Source organism: Panthera tigris, chromosome D4, assembly GCF_018350195.1.
Source record: "Panthera tigris isolate Pti1 chromosome D4, P.tigris_Pti1_mat1.1, whole genome shotgun sequence".
In the NCBI taxonomy this organism is placed as follows: Eukaryota; Metazoa; Chordata; class Mammalia; order Carnivora; family Felidae; genus Panthera; species Panthera tigris.
This window is the reverse complement of record NC_056672.1, coordinates 29,168,721-29,190,416: the sequence shown is the minus strand read 5'-3', so window position 1 is coordinate 29,190,416 and position 21,696 is coordinate 29,168,721. Positions and strand designations below refer to the sequence as shown.

General features: G+C 38.1%; 1 protein-coding gene across 8 annotated transcripts in view; it reads left to right on the top strand.

The window, feature by feature from the left end:
- Positions 1–21,696, top strand: part of FANCC (FA complementation group C) — a 261,535-nt gene that overhangs the window by 73,877 nt on the left and 165,962 nt on the right. The window contains exons 1-3 of one of the 8 annotated variants that reach the window (XM_042964674.1): positions 4,661–4,723; positions 6,063–6,180; positions 17,762–17,868. The exons of 4 other annotated variants lie outside the window; for them this stretch is intronic. The gene's annotated coding sequence lies outside the window, so the exon portion shown is untranslated. Of the gene's footprint in view, positions 1–4,660; positions 4,724–6,062; positions 6,181–17,335; positions 17,464–17,489; positions 17,556–17,761; positions 17,869–21,696 lie in introns of those variants that run through there. 3 more of the 8 variants (XM_042964676.1, XM_042964673.1, XM_042964679.1) reach the window with 3 other exon arrangements.

Below are 21,696 nucleotides of genomic sequence, written 5' to 3'. Positions count from 1 at the left end.
AAAGTATAACAAAGCGAATGACATACAGGCTAGAATTTATACGAATTGTTCAAGTCAGTCTATGTCAGCGTTCTTGTAATTGGCAATACCTTGGTGTTTCACACAAGCCATAAAGGGCTCTAGAAGGAACTCTTGTTTTTTTTTGTTTTTTTTTTTTTTTTGTTCGTTTGTTTGGTTTTTCTTTTTTGCCATGGTTTTAGTTGTATTCTATATGTGTACAGCATAGCAGAAACAATCCACTCTACCCTGAGTGTTACTTATCCCATAAATCATCTTCCCTACATACTATTTCCTGTTTACTAATAGATTATTTGGCCGCCAGCTTTGCTGGTGTAGAACCTTTATGTTCATCTTAAACTCCTTCAGGGTGTGGGGGGGTACTATATTATAACCATCTTTGAGTGAATTGAAAAAGCACAATTCCCCATTTGGGCTTAAAATGAAAGACTTAACTGAGGGACTTGACTTTACATATATCCTTCCCAGATCTGTTAGAACTACTGCAGCTTCTCCCCTTGAGTTCTTCTCAGCCTCTTGGAAAACCAGTAGGGGACAAGATCTAGAAGTAGCAGTATTCACTAAGATAACTGAAGATGCATAGGAGGGAAAAGAGGACATTGTACTGGAAAGATTTGTTTTACTATGGTTATTAAAGCAAAAATGGGAGGAGCAAGGAGAAGGCATACTGTTTCTTTCTGAGGAGGTTAAAGTTTTAAGAGAAAGAGACAGCCAGTTATATTGAAATAATTTGACATCCATCCCTCCATGGTCATATTTTTTTGAAGCCAGGGTAGACAGTTGGGTAGAGGTAGGTATATATAACCCTTTTTTTAAACAAATGGACTAACCCTTTTAACCTTTGGAACTATTTCAGTAGGTGGTGCTCTTGTGCCATAACGTAACATAGGTTTTAGAGAGGTTCTGAGACCACGGTGGGTAGTTCTAGGGCCCTTGTCCCTGTTGATCCTGTGGGTCACTGCCAAGTGCATCACTTGGATAGCAGCATATGGGTGCTTTTTGTGAGAGATTTTTCCTTTGTCTGGAAATGAGGTGAATTCAGGTCTGTACCTTCTCTAAAGCTACCTGAGCTCTGCTTTCCAGGAGAACCTAACCGAGGGGTTTACTAACCTTTCAAAAATGTTGTGCCTCTAGTTTTTATTCAAACAGCCATGATATGTGTTGTGTTACCAGTTTTCTATGACCATTTTTTTTTAATTGTAAATCATCGGTGACCTCCACATCAAGTTCCTTTCCAGGTAACTCAGGCTATCATTCTTGTTTCTTTGTTTTCCTTTCCTTTAGCTTCAGTAAAGGAAGTTTATTAAATTTAAATAGTTAAATTTAAATGTAAAATTAAATGCAATAAAATTAAATATGTGGTAGAGAAATTTGTAATTGATGAAGAAATATGGATGAAAAACATTGAGTTCAAATAGCAGCCAGTGATAACTATAGCTGACAGTGAACCTGGTTGGCATCAGTCCTTTGCCTCACTTCTTTTGCTTATATATTGAGATCTTTTGTTCGGAGTTGGTTGCAATATCATGATGGTGAGCAAGGTATCCAGAAAAGTCCACATTTGGTGCTGCTGGCAGAAGTGTAGTGGGCAAGGAAGAGAAATTTAAATCCAGCTATCCAAGCAGGACAAATCTCTTATTGCCAGTAGTTGCCAAAAATATTTAGGGTTCTGCTTTTTCAGGAAGTTTCTTGGGGTTGTCTCTAAAAGTGAAAAACAGTTGCTTCACCTTATGTTTACCAGCCATTAAGTAAGAGGCAAATGCTTGCTGGGTGTGCTCATCTGAGCTGCTGATTCCTGTTGTCTCCCCATTGAACTTAGCTGGCCCTGACTGCAGTGCTGGCAGCCAGCCTCTTGAGATTCATGACCCAGCAGATCCAATGGTTGTTCAGGACACTCTCTTGTAGCTTTTGAGATTTTCTTTTTATAATTAATACTTTAACTTGTGTAGATTTGTTAATGACTTATTTAGTTATCTGCTTGTTTTTTTAAATTATCTTAGTATTCAGAATGTGCTTTTAATCTGAGAACTCAGGTATTTCTTGAACATTCTTAGCTTTTATCTCTAAATATTGCTTCTCTTCTGAACTCTCTTCACTTTCTTTTTCTGTGACACGTCTTAGGTGTTTATGGAGCTATCACTCAGGTTTCTTAACTGCTTTTCATTTTTTCTCTTTTTTTTTCTGGGCTGCATTCTGAGTGAATTCCTTAATATTATCTTCAGATTGACCAAGTCTTTCTTCAATTCTGTTCAGTCTGAGGTATCTTGTTTACTGAGTTTTTAAACTTTTATGACTATATCCTTCACATAATTTCTAATTGATTCTTTTTAACCATCTCTTATTTTAATTCTGCCTTTTTGTTTTATAATTTTTAATTATTTTTCAATTAGCTTTCTAAAAGCATCTTAAATATACTTATTTTATTGGACTGTTTTGTAATATTAATTTCATCTGAAGTGAATTAGTGGCCTGATGACTCATTTTGTTAGTTGCCTTTATTAGCATTAGATTTCTTCATGTACTTTAGAACTTTGGTTGAAGGGCATGATTTGTTTGAGATCTCTTTTGTATTGTTTTTATTCATTTACTTATTTTCCATTTTTTTCCTCTTTTCTCACTCTTTGTAGCTATTTTGGAGTTGTCTTGGGTGGCTTCTACAGAGCCCCAGTCTAGACCTGTAGTGGTGGTTTATACTTGGGCAATCACAGGCTGTTTCATTGGGTTCCTGATCGCTGGCTGGCCTGTGTTCTCCTTCCTCCTTATGTCACTGCTCCATATGAAACAAGGAGCTGCCAACCTTCTTTCAGGAATGGAGGGGTCTCCTCCTCCAGTTATCACTTTGACTGTGCTGTCACACAGCGATGCTAGGTCTGACTCTTTCTTTTGTGGATTATGTTTGGCCTCAGAACTGTGTAGGATTCATATTTCCAGTTTTAGTGCCTGAATTGTGACCTTAGAAGTCTCAAGCCTTTCAGTTCGAGGACTTTCCTCTTTGAGTTTCTGCCCCATGTCTTTTTTACAGCAATAGTTATATTGTTTGTTAGCTTGCCTGCATCCTTTTGGTTTTCCCTTCTTATGTTTCCCCTCTCTGTGCTATATGTTTGGAGTAGAGAGGATCCATCAGAGTAAATTTACTGTGCCATCTTAACTGGAAGTCATGTGGGCTGAGGGATTAAAGGAAATAAAGTGAGATATTTGGTTTTACATAGCACTAAAAGCTACCCACAAAAATGCTTTTTTGTGTGAGTTCAGTGACCCATAGCATACGGTTATTTAAACTTCTCCTTCAGAGCCTTGTAGACCCCAAAAGATGAGTAGGATTAAGCAGGTGGGATTTATTAGGATTCTATGTTTCTCTGCAAGGATTTCACCTTTTATTTTTCATTTGGATGGTAATTTAAAAATCCAATTGTTCCCAAACACCTAAATGCCCACAATTCTAACTAAATAGTGTCTTAAGATGTCAGTGCCTGCAGCTGTGTTTGTAGTGGCACTAAATAGCACTACTTTTAGATATTGAAAACAGAGGTAAAAAGGTAAATAATATGTTCGAGCTGAGTGAGAGATTGCTGTTTCACAGTAGTTCAAAAAGAGAAAAGGGCAAATTTAGGCATCCCCACATATGGTAGGACCAGCAAATAACAGAAGCTGCTGGTAGCTTTTGGTAGCCAGTACCAAGTTTACATGACCAGTCCAAGTGAGATTCAGTAACCTGAATCATTGATCACATTGGATTCATTTTGTTGATTGAAATTTTATTCATTTTGTAGATTTGTTGGTAATTGTGCATGTAAAGATTTTGTAGATGTATAAGAGCTATATAAGCATAATGGTTTTACTAGTTTTGTACTTATTAGTACAGGATAAAAATTCTTTTTCAGTTAGCTTTTTAAAAGTATCTTTAAATTAGCTTTTATTTTATTTTATTTATATATATATATATTTTTTTAACATTTATTTATTCTCGAGACAGAGAGAGACAGAGCATGAACGGGGGAGGGGCAGAGAGAGAGGGAGACACAGAATCGGAAGCAGGCTCCAGGCTCTGAGCCATCAGCCCAGAGCCTGACGCGGGGCTCTGGGCTCGAACCCACGGACCGCGAGATCGTGACCTGAGCCGAAGTCGGACGCTCAACCGACTGAGCCACCCAGGCACCCTTAAATTAGCTTTTAAAAAGCATCTTTTAAAAGCCGTCTAAAACAGCTCTGAGAGCCCCCAGCAGTTTTTTTCTTCAAGTTTGAGAAACAGGCATCAGGGGTAACTTAACTCTTCCTATGCAGTGTAGGAACATCCTGTGTTTGGTTTTTATGTTTTTGCCTGGCTCACCCCTGCTCATACTTCATGGTTTTACTTAGCTTAGGCATCCTTTCTACCTGGAAGCGTCTGACACCCCCGTGCCAGGTGAAATGCCCCTGCTCAATGTTCCTTGTAGCACCCTGTTTCCTTTTTCCCAGCCCTTCCCCTAAGGGATTATGTTTTTTCTGTTTATAGATCCTGATTTTCTCATTAGCAACAGGTTGCTTGAGAGCAACGAATTATACTGCCATCTTTTTACTTTCAATGTTTTTGAGAGTTTCTGTCATAAAGTTGTCTCCCAATAAATTTGTGGGATTTTTTGTTTTTGTTTATTTAGTAATAAATTATGAGTACAACCAAGGGTGGGAAGAGGCAGAATAACTTAGAGCTGAGTCACCAGTGACAAAGGTAAGAAGATTTCTAATATTTTAATATCTAATGTGCCCCTCAGCCCGTTTTTTAAACTTGTGGTCTCATTGAACACCACAGTCTTGCTGTAAGATAAGACAGTTGAGGACAAGAATGCAAGGAAAGGAAATAACCACTATTTATTCCTAACAGCATGTATGTGGGAAGACTGGCATTTAAAAAAAATTTTTTTTAATGTTTTTTGTTTTATTTTTGAGAGAGCGAGACAGAGCACAAGTGGGAAGGGGCACAGAGAGAGGGAGACATAGAATCAGAAGCAGGCTCCAGGCTCTGAGCTGTCAGAACAGAGACCGATGTGAGGCTTGAACTCATGAACTGCGTGATCATGACCTAAGCTGAAGTCAGACGCTTAACTGACTGAGCCCCCCAGGTGCCCCAAGACTGGTATTTTTTTGAGTCCCATTCGTTGCTCTTTGGTGCTCTGATGGAGAACAAAGTCAGGGGTCTCTGTCTTAGTAGATCCAAAAAACACACACTATCATGAAGGGGTGTTTCTCCTTGGAAGCTAGGTCCAGAGAGCAGCTCTTTTCTTCACATGACTGGGGACATGGGCTGGAGAACGGACTTCCATAAATCCCTAGACAGTTATCTGCTAGATTAAATTTCCTTAATTCTTTGCAAAGTCATCTGAGGAGTGCGTACACTCTGCACCTGGATTGCAGTTGACTCCTCTGATTCCTTAGACCTAGGTTTTGTTTATGACTGAGGTTTGTTTGAAATTATCTGCAAATTTCACGTCTGTGTTTCTGATTAGACCATCTCGAGGAGAAACACTGCTGACTCAACAGAGAAAAAGCCAGCTCCTCCTAGTGGAACTTTTCTTAAAACCTCATTGTTTTTAGAGGGAAAATATCATTTCTTACTTAAGCCCTTCATGTGGAAACAAGAATATATTATTGTGATTTTTTAAAAGTTACAAACACAGGGGCAAATTGATCACTCTTACTTAGTGAAGCAAAGAAACATTACTTTTTAGTAAATTAAAAATACTGGTATCAGGCTTTCAGTAAGGCAGAGGAAGAATGTTGTCAACCTTAAGCATAGTTGAACATAAATTTCTTAATTTTAGATTTGATTATATTCCTGGAGGTTTTAAATATTTCCTGATAAGGGCATTGTGCCCCTAGTTGATGACATTAATTGAAGGCTAGGTATTTAATTTGTCTTTTTCTTCTTTCATAAAGTGTATTTTGTAGCATTCTGTCCTTAAATCTGTTTGGTGCTTACTTCATGGGAGAAGTGACTTCAGTTGATTCATGCTCAGAGGAAATGGAAAAAAAGTAGTGTTGTTTTTTTTTTTTTTTTTTTTTTTAATCAGGTTGCTACTTTGATTATGGGCCATATTTGGCATGTATAGACTTAACCTCTCATACCTCTGGCTTGGAGATGGGACAGACCAAAGGAAAGCAATTTCTAACTTTTTTGGCCCCTGACAGGTATGATACACATCCATTTTGATACCACGAGGTTTTAAATGAGCTTTGTTTGAAATGTTGACAATCTGGGAGCTACACGGGCTTCCATCAACACAAAATCAGTTCAAATATTATCTTAGTCTCTCCTCTGCAGTAGCCTTAGTGAGTTTATATTCACACATTTGTTAAATATTTATTGAGTTTCTGTGTGCCAGGTACTGTGTACAGCAGTGCTTTTCAGAACTCCTAGGTTCTGAGGAGATATACCAGTTAAGATGTGTTTGACCGCAAGTAACAGAAAACCCAACAAAAGGTGGCTTAAACCAAAAGGAAAATAAAATTCCAAGGTTGACTACTTTATTGCCTCAGCTGTGCTCTCAGGCTTACTTACTGCTGGGTCCCAAGGCAACTACTGCCATTCTAAGTGTCACATGGAGACCACAGTGTCTAATATAAAAAAAATGTGAATTTATTCTAGGTTGAGAAAGACTCTGTCAGAAACCTTCCAGCCCGAAGCTCAGTTCTCATTGTTCTATGCAGACTAACATTGGCTGTTCCTGCAGTTGGTAGGAGGGCAAATGGAAATGCCATGACTGGTCTGCATACACCAGCCATTCTCAAAATGTGACTCAGGAAACCTTGGGTATCCCTGATTCCCTTTCACGAGGATCATAGGACAAAACTATTTTCATAATAATGTTAAGACATTATTTGCATTATCCACTCTCATTTTCTCACTAATCGACCGTGGAGTCAAAGGTTACATGACGTATGATGATCTCATTGCTCTAGCAGCTAATGGAATGTATGTGTGTATAGTTTTGGGTCTTAAATTTTTTTTTCAGGTTTAATTTCTAATGTGGTAAATATTGATAAATATAACCCACATTAACAAAAGCCTCTCAGTAATGTCCTTAGTAATGTTTAAGGATATCAAAGGATCCTGAAAATGTTTTTGATTTGCTGGTCTACATTAATCAAGATGTTCACCCACAGCGTTGGGGCACATCCCAGCTTCCCCAAGACTCATGCTGTGAGATTCCTCAATAAACTGATTCTGTTAACAAAGAAGCAGTTGGAAGGGTTAGGGCTGTCAGGTAGACAACAGCATTGTGTGCAGGACTATTCTGAGGAGGGGCTTGGAGAAGAGGACATGGCAGGGACATAGGATATACTCCAGGCCCTGCTTTGACCAGAGCCACTCCAAGTCTGTGTTTATTTTTGTAATTGTAGCACAATATACATGACATAAAATTTACCCTTTTAACTGTTTTTTAAATATATAGTTTAGCAGCATTAATTATATTCATAGTGTTCTGCAACTATCACCACCATCCATCTCCAGAACCTTTTCATCTTCCCAAACAGAAACTCCATATCCATTAAATAATAATTCCCCACCCAGCACCTGACAGCCACCATTCTGTTTTCTGCTTCTGTGAGTTTGACTACTCTGGGTATCTCCTATAAGTGAAATGATATAATACTTGTCCTTTCATGTCTGGGTTATTTCTCTTAGCATAATGTTTTCAAGGCTCATGCATGTATATATCAGAATTTTCTTCCTTTTAAGGTTGAATAATATTCCATTATATTTATTTTGTGTATTTATTCATCTCTTAATGGACATTTGTGTTGTTTCCACCTTTTGGCTGTTGTGAATAATGCCAATATGAACATGGGTATGCAAATACCCATTTGAGTTCCTATTTTCAAATCTTGTGTGTGTGTGTGTGTGTGTGTGTGTGTGTGTGTGTGTGTGTGTGTAAGTGTATAAAGAGAAAGAGAGAGGTGGAATTGCTGGGTCATTTGGTAATTCAGTGTTTAACTGTTTAGGATCCGCCATACTGTTTTCCACAGCAGCTACACTATTTAGTATTCCCACCAGCAATGTGCAGGGGTTTGGTTTTTCTATACTCTCACCATTACTTGCTATTTTTTGTATTTTCTAAGTAAGTCACCCTAATGGGTGTAAAATAGTATCTCATTGTGGTTTCGATTTGCATTTCTATAATGATTAATGATTTGAGCATCTTTTCATATGTTTTCCTGGCCACTTTATCTTCGAGAGATACCTATTTAAGTCCTTAGTCCAGTTTTTTAAAACTGGGGGTTTCTTTCTTCCTTTGTTTCTTTCTGTCATTGCATTGTGGGAGTTCTTCATATATTCTGGATATTGATCTTTTCTTTCATATATGATTTCCAGAGGTCTGTCCATTTTATATGTTGAACTTTCATGGAAGGTTTCATTTTAGGGGTGCCTGAGTGGCTCAGTTGGTTAGGCATCTGACTGTTGATCTCAGCTTAGGTCTTGATAGCAGGGTCATGAGTTCAACCCCTGCATTGGGCTCCACACTGGGTATGGAGCATACTTAAAACAAAAAGAAAACAAAAAAACCCCAAGGTTTCATTTTACTAAAGATTTTTTTAAAAAGCTTTAAAGCTCTGTGCCATTGTTGCCATTCTCACTTTTGTGACCTCATCCTAGATGTTTACCTGCTATACTGGTTTAGAAGATATGGATGGTAGGACTTGGATAATTACCTCATATTATAAATTACTTGGTAATTTATAAGAACTACTTTTGAATTTCTCACACTATTCAAAATGTAGCCCTGGCTACTCTTACTTGTGTACATGGCTTTATAGGTTACCAACTATTTGCCATGGAAGAAAACAATGATGATTCAGACTAAATGATTTTTAAAATATTTTTCCTTTACATCTGTGGCAATCGTAGCCTTTGACAGGACTTTACAGGCACCAGATTCCTCACCATATCAGCTGATTAAGGAGTCTTTTTAGACTCTTCATAAAATCTAAAAACAGTTGAATTCTAAGTTGTCTCTAGATGGGACAGCCTTTTGAGACACAGAAGTGCCTTCAACAGCAGTACTAATGGAGGATCAGAAAATTGCAGGTTAAATTATAGAAGGGATTTTTCCATCCTGAAACTTCGTAAATTAGGAGAGGATAATAATGTCACATAATGTCAAATGAGAGGCTGGAGTTGCTGGCTCATGTATTACTGGTCACTTCCAGTGCTGTGGTAGACTGGACATCTTGCATGGTTCTGCCTGGGCCTGCAAGGTTTACTCTTTGAAGTCAGGGCTGCTTAAATGCTCAGTGTCAACATGGAACTTTGGGAACCCACCTTGCTTTCTGAAAGTTAATTTGAGAACCACTGGTCTAGGGGCTGTCCCTTGCTAGGGGCTGTTGTCTTAACAGTTGATTTCTAAAGTAAGGGAAATGGGGGGCTCACGGGTCGCTCAGTCAGTTAAGCATCCGACTTCAGCTCGGGTCATGATCTCACAGCTTGTGAGTTTGAGCCACACATCGGGCTCTGTGTTGACAGCTCAGGCCCTGGAGCCTGCTTTGGATTCTGTGTCTCCTTCTCTTTTTCCCCCTCCCCTGCTCGCTCTCTCTCTCTCTCTCTCAAAAGTAAATAAACATTAAAAAAATTTTAAAAAAATTAAGAGAAATGGTGTTGTTTTGTTTTTCAGTGAATTCAGATACTTTGCCCCAGTTTGTAATGACAGGCTTGTTTCTTTCTTCTTAATTATTTTCTTCAGACACTGCTCAAGTGTTGTTGTGATACTTTTATTTCCTTTATCACCTCTCATGAATTGTGCTTGGTAAACTCCATGTTCTTTGTGAAGCACATTTCCATGAAGTTTTTGAATATCCTTTTCCCAAAGAATGTAAATCACCAAAATAGGGAACCTTTTAGCACTGAAGCATTACCTTTTTCACCCGCTGTACTGTGAATCCAAGCCATGCTATCCTAGCAACTCAGACTGTGAACTCTCATGGACAGTGGTGTATCTTTGTGCCAAGGTGATTTGAGTTCATAAAACAGTACTTGCAAGCAGTAGAGTAACTTTCAAGCAATTTAAAAATGAGAGAAGAGGGGAGAGACAGTGATTCTAAGCAGACACCATTTTGAACCAGCCCTGTTTCAGTGTCTCTGATTGCTAGCTCTGATGGCTGGATTTCCCTGCCACTTCATCCCCCTTCCTTCTGCCTCCTTCTGTAGGATCTCCTCTAATAGCGGGAAACAAGGATGTGAACAAGCACATGGGCATCCTTCACTGGATAGTGGTTTGCACGCAGGTTTAGGACATTTTTTATGTTTTCTCTATGGCAATTTCTGAAGACCATTTTATTTTCTCCTGGAAATATACAGTGAGGGGACTAAGACCTTTTGTTATTTTTAGTCTGTATATGTGGAGAACATGAAATCCTGGTTTTGATTCCTTGGGACTGGGTAAATGTGCCAAAAGAGAAATAACTCAAGAAATGGAAAATGGGGATTTCCTTCCAACTTTCCATGCCATTTGCTTTTGCTACATTAATATATACAGTTTGTGTACAAAATGCTTGTTAAAATCCCAAGTTTTAAGGAAATAATGTGATTGACATCCACCTTTTTTTAAATGCTCTTAAAAGATGCTTAAACAGTATTTCTCTAGTTGCTCCTCTGAAATGGATATGGGCATAGACATCCATGTGAGGGCATGCACACTAAGCAGAGTCCTAAAAAGTCAAGGATTTGGTATCAATCAAAAAATGTATAGTCAGATCTCAGTTGTCTAATAAGTGTGCAGATGAACTAGGATAAAGAAATTAATGCATTTGTGAAAAAAGTTAAAATCGCCATCAATCTGAAGAATCCTGTCTTTTTACGAGGCATGCTATTTTTTTTTTTTTTTTTTTAAAGCTGCCTGGACACCGCCTTATTTTATCTGCTTGAGTACAGACCTCTCACTAGTTATCCTTCCCTGAGTGATGAATTGGATGTCTCTTCCTCCTTATGACAATAGCCCTCTCAGGGCAAAGCAGTAGTAGCCACATAGCTTGGGGAAAGTGGGAGCAGATAGAGAAGCCTGTGGATTTACTTCTCCTAGGAGCCAGGGCTAGGAAGATGGAGCCGTTATTTGAGGATGGGAAGGAAGAAGAGAAAACAAACCCTAGGTTTGTATCGCTGGCCAGTTCTGATAGTTGTAATATTTTCAGAGACTCAGCTAGAAAATAGAAAATACTTACAGAATTTTTTGGTAATTAAAATTTTTAATTGTATTCATCAAGTATTTTATGTATTGATTAGCATTTATAAGCCATGACAGCTTTTATTTTTTCTTTTGAGGTAATATGTGTGTGGTAAATGTATATCTAGAAGTTAGAGAATTTGTGTGTGTGTGTGTGTGTGTGTAATGGAAAATAATATATACAGGAAAGCACATAAACATGACTTACAGTTTTTTAATTATTAAAATGTTAACACACACGTTAGTGGCATCCAGGTCAAGAAATAGAATATTGCCAGCATCTTGAGAGCCCTTCATGTATACCTTCCCGATAGTACTTCTTCTCTTCTTCTAAAGGTAATAGGTTTCCTGACTTTTCAGAGTAATCACTACAGTTTAGTTTTACCTGATTTTGAACTTTATGTAAATGAATCACATCTTATATATTCTTATGGGTTGGTTTCTTTTTCTCAACATTATGATTGAAAATTCATCTCTATGCCTGTGGTAGGTCCTGCATTGTCATTGCTGCATAGAGTTCCCTTATATGAATATATCACATTTAGTTTATTCATTCTACTCTTGACTGGCATATGGGTTCTTTTCAATTTGGGTCTGTTATGAATAATGCCGCAGTGAACATTCTGCTAGTGTTCATAAACACTTAACAAGCTTGGAGTGTTCTTTGAGGGAGAGTTTGTAATTTGTGGATTTTTGTATGATTGTGATTTACTGAGAGAGATGTGTGAAAATTCCCAGTATGAATGGAATACTTTATTTTTATAGTTACATCAATTTCTGTGTTATATTTTGAGCTTTATAGTTTGTTTTATATTTCCATATTACTGGAGCATACAAATTTACAATTGTTTAATCTTCCTGGTGAATTGAACACTTTATCATTATGAAGTGACCCTCTTTACCTCTGGTAATTCTTTTTGCCCCAAAGTGTATTTGAATTGATACTGTTTTTTTATTTGATTCCTTTGGTTAGGTTTGTATGTTGTTGTTGTTGTTGTTGTTTTCCTATTTTCCTTTTAGCCTCTCTGAATCACTATATTCTTATGTTTTAGATGTGTGTTTTATAACATGTAGTTGTTTCTTTTTTTAATTCAAAACTGATATCGTTGTCTATAATGGCCCAGTTATGGAAACAGCCCAAGTGCCCATCAATTGATGAATGGATAAAGAAGATGTGATACACACACACACACACGCACGCACGCACGCATACACACGCACATGCACACACTGGAATATTACTCAGCCATGAAAAAGAATGAACTCTTGCCATTTGCAGGCTAGAGAGTATTATGCTAAGCAAAATAAGTCAGAGAAAGATAAATACCATATGATTTCACTCATATGTGGAATCTCAGAAACAAAACAAATGAGCAAAGGGGAAAAAAAACAGAGACACAGACTGAGAAACATACTCTTAACTACAGGGAACAAACGGATGGTTACTAGAGGGGAGGTGGGTTGGGGATGGGTTAAATAGGTGACGGTGATTAAGGAGTACACTTATGCTGAGCACCAGCTGATGTACAGAAGTGTTGAATCACTGTATTGGACACCTGAAACTAATTATTTCCCTGTATGTTAACTGACTGGAATTTAAATAAAATCTTAAATAAAATAAAAAAAATAAAAAATAAATAAAAAATAAATTTACAAAGTGAAAAACCTGATAATCTTTGGGATGTACTTGGGAATTTAAGTCATTGGCATATTGTATAATTACTGATATATTTTAGTTTAAATCAACCATCTTACTGTGCACTTTTTTAAAATTCTTTTTAAAGTTTATTTACTTATTTTTTCAGAGAACACGCGAGTGGGGAGGGGCAGAGACAAGGTGAGAGAGAGAATCCCAAACAGGCTCTGCACAGACAGTCCCAGTGTGGGTCTCTAACCCACCAACTGTGAGATCATGACCTGAGCCAAAATCAGGAGTCAGATGCTTAACCAACTGAGCCACCCAGGCACCCCTGTGGTTTTTTAAATCTTGTCCATTCTGTATTCCTTTTTCTCTCCAATCTTGCCATTTTTTTACTATAAATTTTTCTCCTTTGATAATTTGGAAATTATATACTACCTGTTGATATTCTATTAGTGGATATCCTAGAAATTATAGTATGCATACTTGAATTATTTAACACTTTTATCTTCCTTTTCCTGGAAAATGCAGGGACTTTAGAACTCTGACTCTATTTTTCTCCAAGTATGCTATTGCTTTTATATATTTTAATTTCTGTATATATTTAAAAACCCCAATGACACTATTCTTATTTTATATCATAAATGTTAATTTAAATTTTTTCATGTATCTACCATTTTTGTTGTTTTTCATTTGTTCTTATGCCTGCAGAATTCTGTCTGGGATCATTTTCCATTTTCCTGAAGAGCATCCTTTAGTTAGATTAGGCTTACTGGCATCAAACTCTCTCAATGTGTCAAAAGATTTTATTTCACTTTATCTTGAAGAATATTTTAGTTAGATATAGTATTCTAGGTTGGCCATTTTTTTTCCCCCTTTGACTGTATTGAAGGTATGTTTTCTGGCCATCTTGCTGTATTTTTATGTATCTTAACCATTCTTCTGTGTTTTCCATTGTTTTTACTTTCCATGTGAATTCTGGGTAGTTTCTTCTGATGTATCTTCCAAGTCCATTAATTCTATTTCCAATTGGGTCTGATCAGCTATTAAACCCATGTATTGAATTCTTTTTTTAAAGTTTATTCATCTATTTTTAAGAGAAAGAGCGGGAGAGGGGCAGAGAGAGGGAAAGAGAGAATCCCAAGCAGACTCCATGCTGTCAGTGTGGAACCTGATGTGGAGCTCAAACCCATGAACCATGAGATCATGACCTGAGCTGAAATCAAGAGTCAGTCGCTTAACTGACCAAGCCACCCAGGCGCCTCTTCATCTGTTGAATTCTTAATTTCAGTTCCTTTTTTCTTTTCTTCCAGTTTTAGAACTTCTACTGTATTCTTTGTTTTGTTTTGTTATCCTCCATTGGGGTTCTTTCTTGTGTGTTCTTTTCTTCCTGTGTGCTTGATTGTCTTTCATTATATAATTTTTGTTGTATTTGAAACATTATTTTTGGGGGGCACCTGGGTGGCTCAGTGGGTTATGCATCTGACTCTTGGTTTCAGCTCAGGTCATGATCTCAAGGTTTTGTGGGTTTGAGCCCCGCATAGGACTCTGTGCTGGCAGTATGGAGCCTGCTTGAGATTCTCTGTCTCCTCTCTCTCTTACGCTCCCCCACATCTGCCGTTTCTGTCTCTCAAAACAAGTAAATAAAACTTGAAAAATTATTTTTAGAAATAGTTAGAAATAGTTAGAAACCTTGAAGTTATTTTCCTTCAGAGAGGATTTTTGTTTGCATCTTCCAGGCACCTGGCAGCAGACCTAGAAACCAGGGACCACCTTAGTTTAGCTTTAGTTTCATAGTTAGACTGTAGTATACGCAGGTTGGTTCATTTCTGGTTTCACCTATCCTCCCAGGGTGTACCCTCATAGGCACCAACTCTAAGTGTGGGGTGGTTTACCAGGACCTCACTTTGGTAGGCCTGGGCTCCTACTTTTACTTTCAGGCAAGTAATGCCTGCAAAAAAAGCTTTTTAACTTTTGCCTTTAACCACCTCTTCAGGATCAGAAATGCCTTCCTAGGCCTGTATAACCCCATGTGTCAAGATCTTTCTCAAATAATTTAACACTGTCTTTCTGATTCTTTGTTGATCTTTTAAAATTTTTTAAAAATGTTTATTAATTTTTGAGAGAGAGAGAGATGCAGAATCTGAAGCAGGCTCCAGGCTGTGAGTTGTCAGCATAGAGCCCGACGTGGAGCTTGAACTCATGAATTGTGAGATTATGACCTGAGCCGAAGTCAGATGCTTAACTGACTGAGCCACCTAGGTGCCTCTTGATGATTTTTTTATTACACTTCCATACTTCATGTAACCATATAAAATAGTGTTCATCAGGAAGGTTGGTTTCAATTACAGAGTCTACCGTTATCTGAAGTAGAACTGAAATTGGATGCAATTTTGCTAAGTATGTTTACACTTAAATATATTCTGTACTTTTGTTTACCTCACCCATCCTGGTTAATCAAGAAAACTTACATAGACTTTTACTTCCAGCTTTTTAGAGTGGCTAGAAGAACCAGATAAAACATTTTTTGAAGCCATGGGAAAACTGCAGAGATGCCCAGTACTCAAGGGGTTAAGACCCTGACAGTGAAGGGAAGTGCAGAGCACTGAGTAGACATTCTTTAGCAGCTTTTCACCCTTAGGGCAATTTGCCATTTCTGGAGAAGCTAGGGGAGACCCAAGAACTTGCAAGAGGGCCTATGCTACTGAGTCAGTGAAGTTAGCAACTCTTTTGGCAGTTTCACGGGGTTGGGCAGACATACATTGGATTTCCATAGGAAAAGATTGTTATTCCTACTACCTACAACTGTAAGGGTTCTATACATCTAGAAATATCATAAAAATAAGCCAATGGATAAAATTAGAAAATCACTATTTTTCAACCCCTGATGCATCTAAAATGATCATCAGTGGATCCTAAGACCATTCAGGAAAGAGTTGATAGTGAAAGGAAAGTATAATGGATGGATTAGGTTGACAGTACCTGAAACAGCTGATCTGTTTAATTCAAAGGACACACCACTACAAATGAAGTATTCTTGGAAAAAGATTGACCCTGAATCTAAAAAAACCTCTAAATTGTGCTCTCAGTTTGTACGCAGTATAGGGGAGAGCAAAACAAGCTAACACCACAGGAATGCAATCAGCCAAATACACAAGTATGAAACGTTCTATTAGTCAATACAATGGATTCTATTAGCCTTTTCGATTGCTTGGTTTTTTTTTCAGGGGATAAATGATATGAAAAGATTAAAAAATAAAAGAGGGGCAATTGTTACAGATTAAGGGAGACTTATTTTTACATTATTTTGTTACAGATTAAAGGAGAAATATCAATACTGGCCATATGTAATGTGTGGATCTTGTTTGGATTATAATATAAACAACCCATTATGAAGGAAAATTTTAAAGAAATTTGAACATAGATGGGCCATTGGATGATATTTATTGTGTTTATTTGGCTGGATTTATTAGGTGTGAAAGAGTGTACTCAGGTTTCTTTTTTTTTTTAAATCCTTAGAAAAAAAGAGAAATCAAAGTATTTTGGATAAAGTGGTGTGATGTCTGTGATGTGCTTTAAAATGGAAATTTTTTATAATTGTTTGGACTAGTTAATGGATACATAGGAGTTCATTTGGCTGTTTTGTCTACTTTTTTGGTAAATTTAAAAATACTCATTAAATAGTTATGAGAAAGAAACATCATAAACAAAATTCGCTTATAACATAGCCTGTGCTTTAAGTGAGACCATCATAAGCTGTTCTCTCTATTGGGTAAAAGTCTGCTGTGTATGAGTGGTGTCAGAAAAAGAGACAAACTTCATTTTATTTGCACAGCATTCTTTCCTGTTAGTCTTATCTGTTAGACCTGTGTGGACACCTTGATCCATAGTCTCAGACTATATGGAAAGGAAGAAGGAAAAGGAAGAAGCAAAAGTAGGGTGAGCTCATATTGAAGGAACAGGAAAAGGGTGCTAGGTGGGCAAAAACCACAGAACTCTACTACCTTTCACTTGTTGGTTACTCAGTACACTCAGACCTACTGCTTTCTACACAAAGAATTTTTAAAACACTTCCAACTAACATAATTTAGCTTTTCCTTCGAAAAGGGAGATAATCTGAAGTAATGCCTGGTTGATGCTTCTGACTTCAGGTCCAGGAATTCTGGATAATGTCAGTGCCTCTTCCTATCTCTGTTATAGTCTGTCAATTATAGACTTTGGAAAATTTATCTACTAATGATATACTCTCTAGGTTCACTAGTAGGAGAGGGAAAAATGAAAGGGAAGGGAATTTAAAAAACAGTATATGACACAGAAAGCAAGACATACAGATAGCATCCAAAAACCTCACTTGTGCATTTTGCCCAAGCAGGCATAATTTGCACATTATGATGGAGTGCTGCTGGGCACACCCGGCTTTGTGGCTTGAGCGATCAGTCCAGGTCACTGAGGCCTGCTGTAGGCTCTTCACAGAATCCAGATCTTCACACACACTTGAGGCAGCATTGGATCTGCTGGGTCATATGTGCTTAGTGGCAGAGCGCTTCAGCATGGACCAGCTGTACAGTGATTCTTGCTCTGGGCCCTTCCCATATTTTCTCATTGCCTGACAAGTAGGTAAAAGCAGATAAACAGTCTAAAGCCCAGACAGTTTATGTTCAGAATCCCAAATATATCAGCCAAATGTTTTGCCTCTTAGCAGGTGTGAGGTATAGCAATTATTCACTTTCTTTTTTGTTTGCTCGTGGTTACAATTTTGAGTCAGTAATTAGTATACATAGAATTAAATTGAAAAGGTGCAAAAAGGTGTATGGTAAAACCCAAGTTTCTTTTCTGCACCTGTCTTTCAGCTACCCAGGTCTCCACATCGGAGGCAACCACTGGCACTAGTCTGTTGTTTATCATTATTTTAAAGGGCATATCCTGACTTGGCACGGACCATTGGATCACAGGAGACTTCCTGAAATGGCAGGCCCTGTATGTTTATGGGATTTATATCCCACCATCTGGAATACATGTAAGGTACCTATGTCTCCTTAGTTTCCAGGTTCTGTTAGCAGCTAACTTCACTGTGGTAGACCAGTCTAGTAACACCGTGTCCTGAGTTGATACCTCCAAGGGAGGTAAAAGTGAACTGCTTTCTCATATCTTCTGGTTATCTTTATGGAGAAATACATTTACCGCCAGCTTCATAACTGCATTCTAGGTGACTAGGGTGGTTTTAATTTGATCCAGTTGGGATCCATATCTGAAAGCGCAGTTTGAGCTGGAGTCACCATTTGAGTATGTTTATGATAGCCTAATATCGTTGACTAAGACTCACTGGTCCCTTGGTTGGAGAAGTGGGGTTTTCTGCAAATCACCAGACATTGTTTTTTGATAATCCAGTGGCTTTCGCTTGGGTTCACTTTATACTAGAAGAGTATAATGAGGTAGTGGCCCTGATCATAGGCAATACCTCATTGATCTACATTACCTTCTTGTTCCATGGACTTCTGGTTTCCAATACCCTAATATGAACAGAAGTTTCCCTGCCATTTTCCATGATTTGGGCCAGTAACCAGTTCTAAATTCTCCTTCTTCAAAGTTTTGCTGCCTGCAGCCCGCTATCTGGTTTGTATTAGATATTGTATCAGTATATATTAGACGATATTAATTTGTGAGTTTTTTTTTAAATCACAGAAGTCAATGGTGGTTAATTTAAGAAAAAATAAAAAAAGGATTTTGTGGCAAGCCCCTGGGTAGTGGACAGAATTAAAGAGAGAGCTGAAGGGTGCCTGGCTGGTTCAGTTGGTGGAGCAGGTGACTCTTGATCTCGGGGTCATGAGTTGGAGCCCCCTGTTGGGTGTAGAGATTACTTAAAAATAAAATCTCAAGAAAAAAAAAAAAAGAGAGCTTAAAACTATACCTTGTTAAGGACGTGATGTAGGGTAGCCTTAGGGATCTAGACTAAGAGAGTCTTTGGAATGACTTAGTTCCATCCTTATGTCCATATATTCAAGACTTAGATTCCCAGCACAGAGTCTGGTTTGCCTAACTTGAATCACCACCTCACCTCTTGGCTGATGCCACAACATGCCTTGATTAATAGACTCATCAAGACTTGTAGAAGGGAGGAGAGGTTCTTTCCTCAAGGGAAAGAAGGGAGGAGGAATACGCAACCAGCCAATCAACAGATGCCCCATTCCAGAGTGTTCAGATTAGGTCAGCAGCAGTAGGGTTGTCATTGGCCTTTGGGGGAAGACCATTTCTCTTCGTGAGCTGCTGTCCCAGAGTATTGCAGTATGTTCAGCATCCCTGGCTTCTGGGCACTAAATGTCAGCAGCACCCCCACTGCTAGCCTTCACAATCAGGGCACCACTTGTTTCCCAGCTATCACCATCTCCCCCCTAGACATGCTGTGGAACAGCCCATCAGGACCACTGCACTACATGATCTCTAAAACTGTTTGCATTTAAAACAATCAGATGCATCCCCATTGCTAGGCAAAATGTTGTTTGTAATTTGGCTATAATAAAATAATGTTTGTTTCCTGTCACCTCTACCAAAAAGGTCTTCAGTTTAGTGCCCCCAAATATCTAAACAGACCTGCATCTAGAACTGTATGAAATATATAAGAAATTCATTAATTTGTTTCTTCAGTTTATTTCTTTGATTAAGGGCACAGACTTTAGAGCCAGATTCTCTAAATTCAAATCCCACAACCTGTAGCTCTGCTATTTACTAGCAGTTACTTCCTTTGGGCTTTTACATAATCTTACTTTGAGCAATTACATAATCTCTCTGTGCCTCTGTAAAATGAGGACAATAATAGTACCCATTTCATAGGGTTGCTATGAGGATTAACATAGCTAATGTGCATAAAGCATTTAATATATTGTCAAGAGCATAGTAAGTGTATGTATGTAAAAGCTATTACTATATTTATAAAATGGGATATTAGTAATTAAGTTTCCCATAGATATGCCTTTAAAATTTTTTTTCTGGGGAAGTTATCTTTTAAAAAGTTAATTGCTCTATCTGGAAAAGCATTTTGTTATTTTGTTATAGCAGTTTAGAACTATACTTTGAAAAATATCAGTGAATTATTCATTTCTTTACTCAGTATTTATTGTTTGCCAGGCATGTGTTAAATCTTTTTTTTTTTTTTGTAAGTTTGTTTATTTTGAGGTGGTGGGGGGGGGGTGAGGGAGAGAAGGGAGAGAAGAGGGAGAAGGGAGAGATGATCCCAATCAAGCTCTGAGCTGGATTCGACGCTTGAACTCATGAACTGTGAGATCATGACTAGAGCTGAAACTAAGAGTTGGATGCTTAATTGACTGAGCCACCCAGGTGCCCCAGGCCCATGTTAAATTCTAAGAGACAGGGAGTTTATATACTGGTGGAAGAAGCAGTAACTAAATGAGCAAATAAATGTCCAGGATAATTACTGATGTGATAAGAGCTGTGGAGGAATCAACAGAAAACCCCGGAAACAGGGAAGGATTCCCTGTGTTGGTGGAACAGAGGAGAGGCCTGGACTGGACAGTGAGCAGCAGAGGAGAGGCAGCATGGGAAATGGGAGGGTGTGGGCCATGTTTTTGCAGGACTTTAGAGACTCCAACAAGGAGCTGGGGTCTTTTCTACAGGGAGTTGGGATTTCTTTCAAGGAGCTATTGAAGTTGGGGTGGGAAGGTTTTAAGCAGGAGCGTGCTGGGTCTGATTTCCTTTTGGGAAAGTTGGTTTTGTTGACTGTAGACAATAAATTACAGAGGGCCAGGTGGGACCAGGTAGAAGCCTCTAGGGAAGAAATGAATGGGGATGGGGATGGGATGGGATAGGATAGGATGGCAGCAGTGGAGCTGGAAAGAAGTGGATGAAGCTGAGTGAGATCATGTATTTATTTTGGAGGTAGAATTGACAGGTGTTGATGGCTTAGATCAGGAAGTCAGTGAGAGAAAGGGAGGAATCAGGGAGAAGGCCTAGATTCATGGCTATTATGTGCCGTTTGTCACTATTGCTAAACCTTTTTTTTTTTTTTTTTTTACCTCATGGTCCTTTATAAAACTAAATTTTTAGTACCATTTAGTACAATTTTTTTAGTACTTGGTCTCAAATTTTTTGCACTGCAACCAAATTTTATGATCTCTTTAAATTTTTTTGCTTTCTTATTTAGTAATGAAACTCCCTTTGTTGATGTTTTTGGCACTTAATTGGGACCATTTTATCTGTTAATTACTGCTGCTGAGAATTTGAATTCACTCACCATTTGCAGAGCTGTCTTTTGAAATCAGAAAACTGAGTATCACCCCTACCCCTAGAAAGTAGGAGAACTTGTAAAAGCCTGCACCTGATGAGAAGCAGCCCTCCCTTCTTTGCCGGGTGTGGTTCTTATAGGTGAGGACTGTGAGGAGCTGGGATGGTGGGGGGGCACCTGCGGTTTCTTTACCTAGCTCTGCCTGAGGTGCCTGCTCACTTCACAACTCCACTCTTCTTTTTAACATGTACTTCCCATGTGGTAGGTCAAGTTTATGAGCTATTTTCTGTCATGTAGGACTAGTACACCTCCTCAATAATTGCATTTTTTCATATTTCACTAAAGTATTTCTTCTCGTGAAAGAATTGAGATCAAGCATAAACACTAGTCTTTAATGAAATAGATTGTTCAAATTGATCCATATGGAATGAATTATTTTACTCTTTTCTAAAAAATGAAGAGAAACTGGGAAGAAATGTCAGTGGACAGTAATGCATAGAGATTTTTTTTTAACACGTAAATGAGAAGCCAGAAATGCATATAAAACATGGGAACTTCAAAAACATTTTTTAGACATAGACTATTATTAACACACATGGATGTTTTTGATTTCC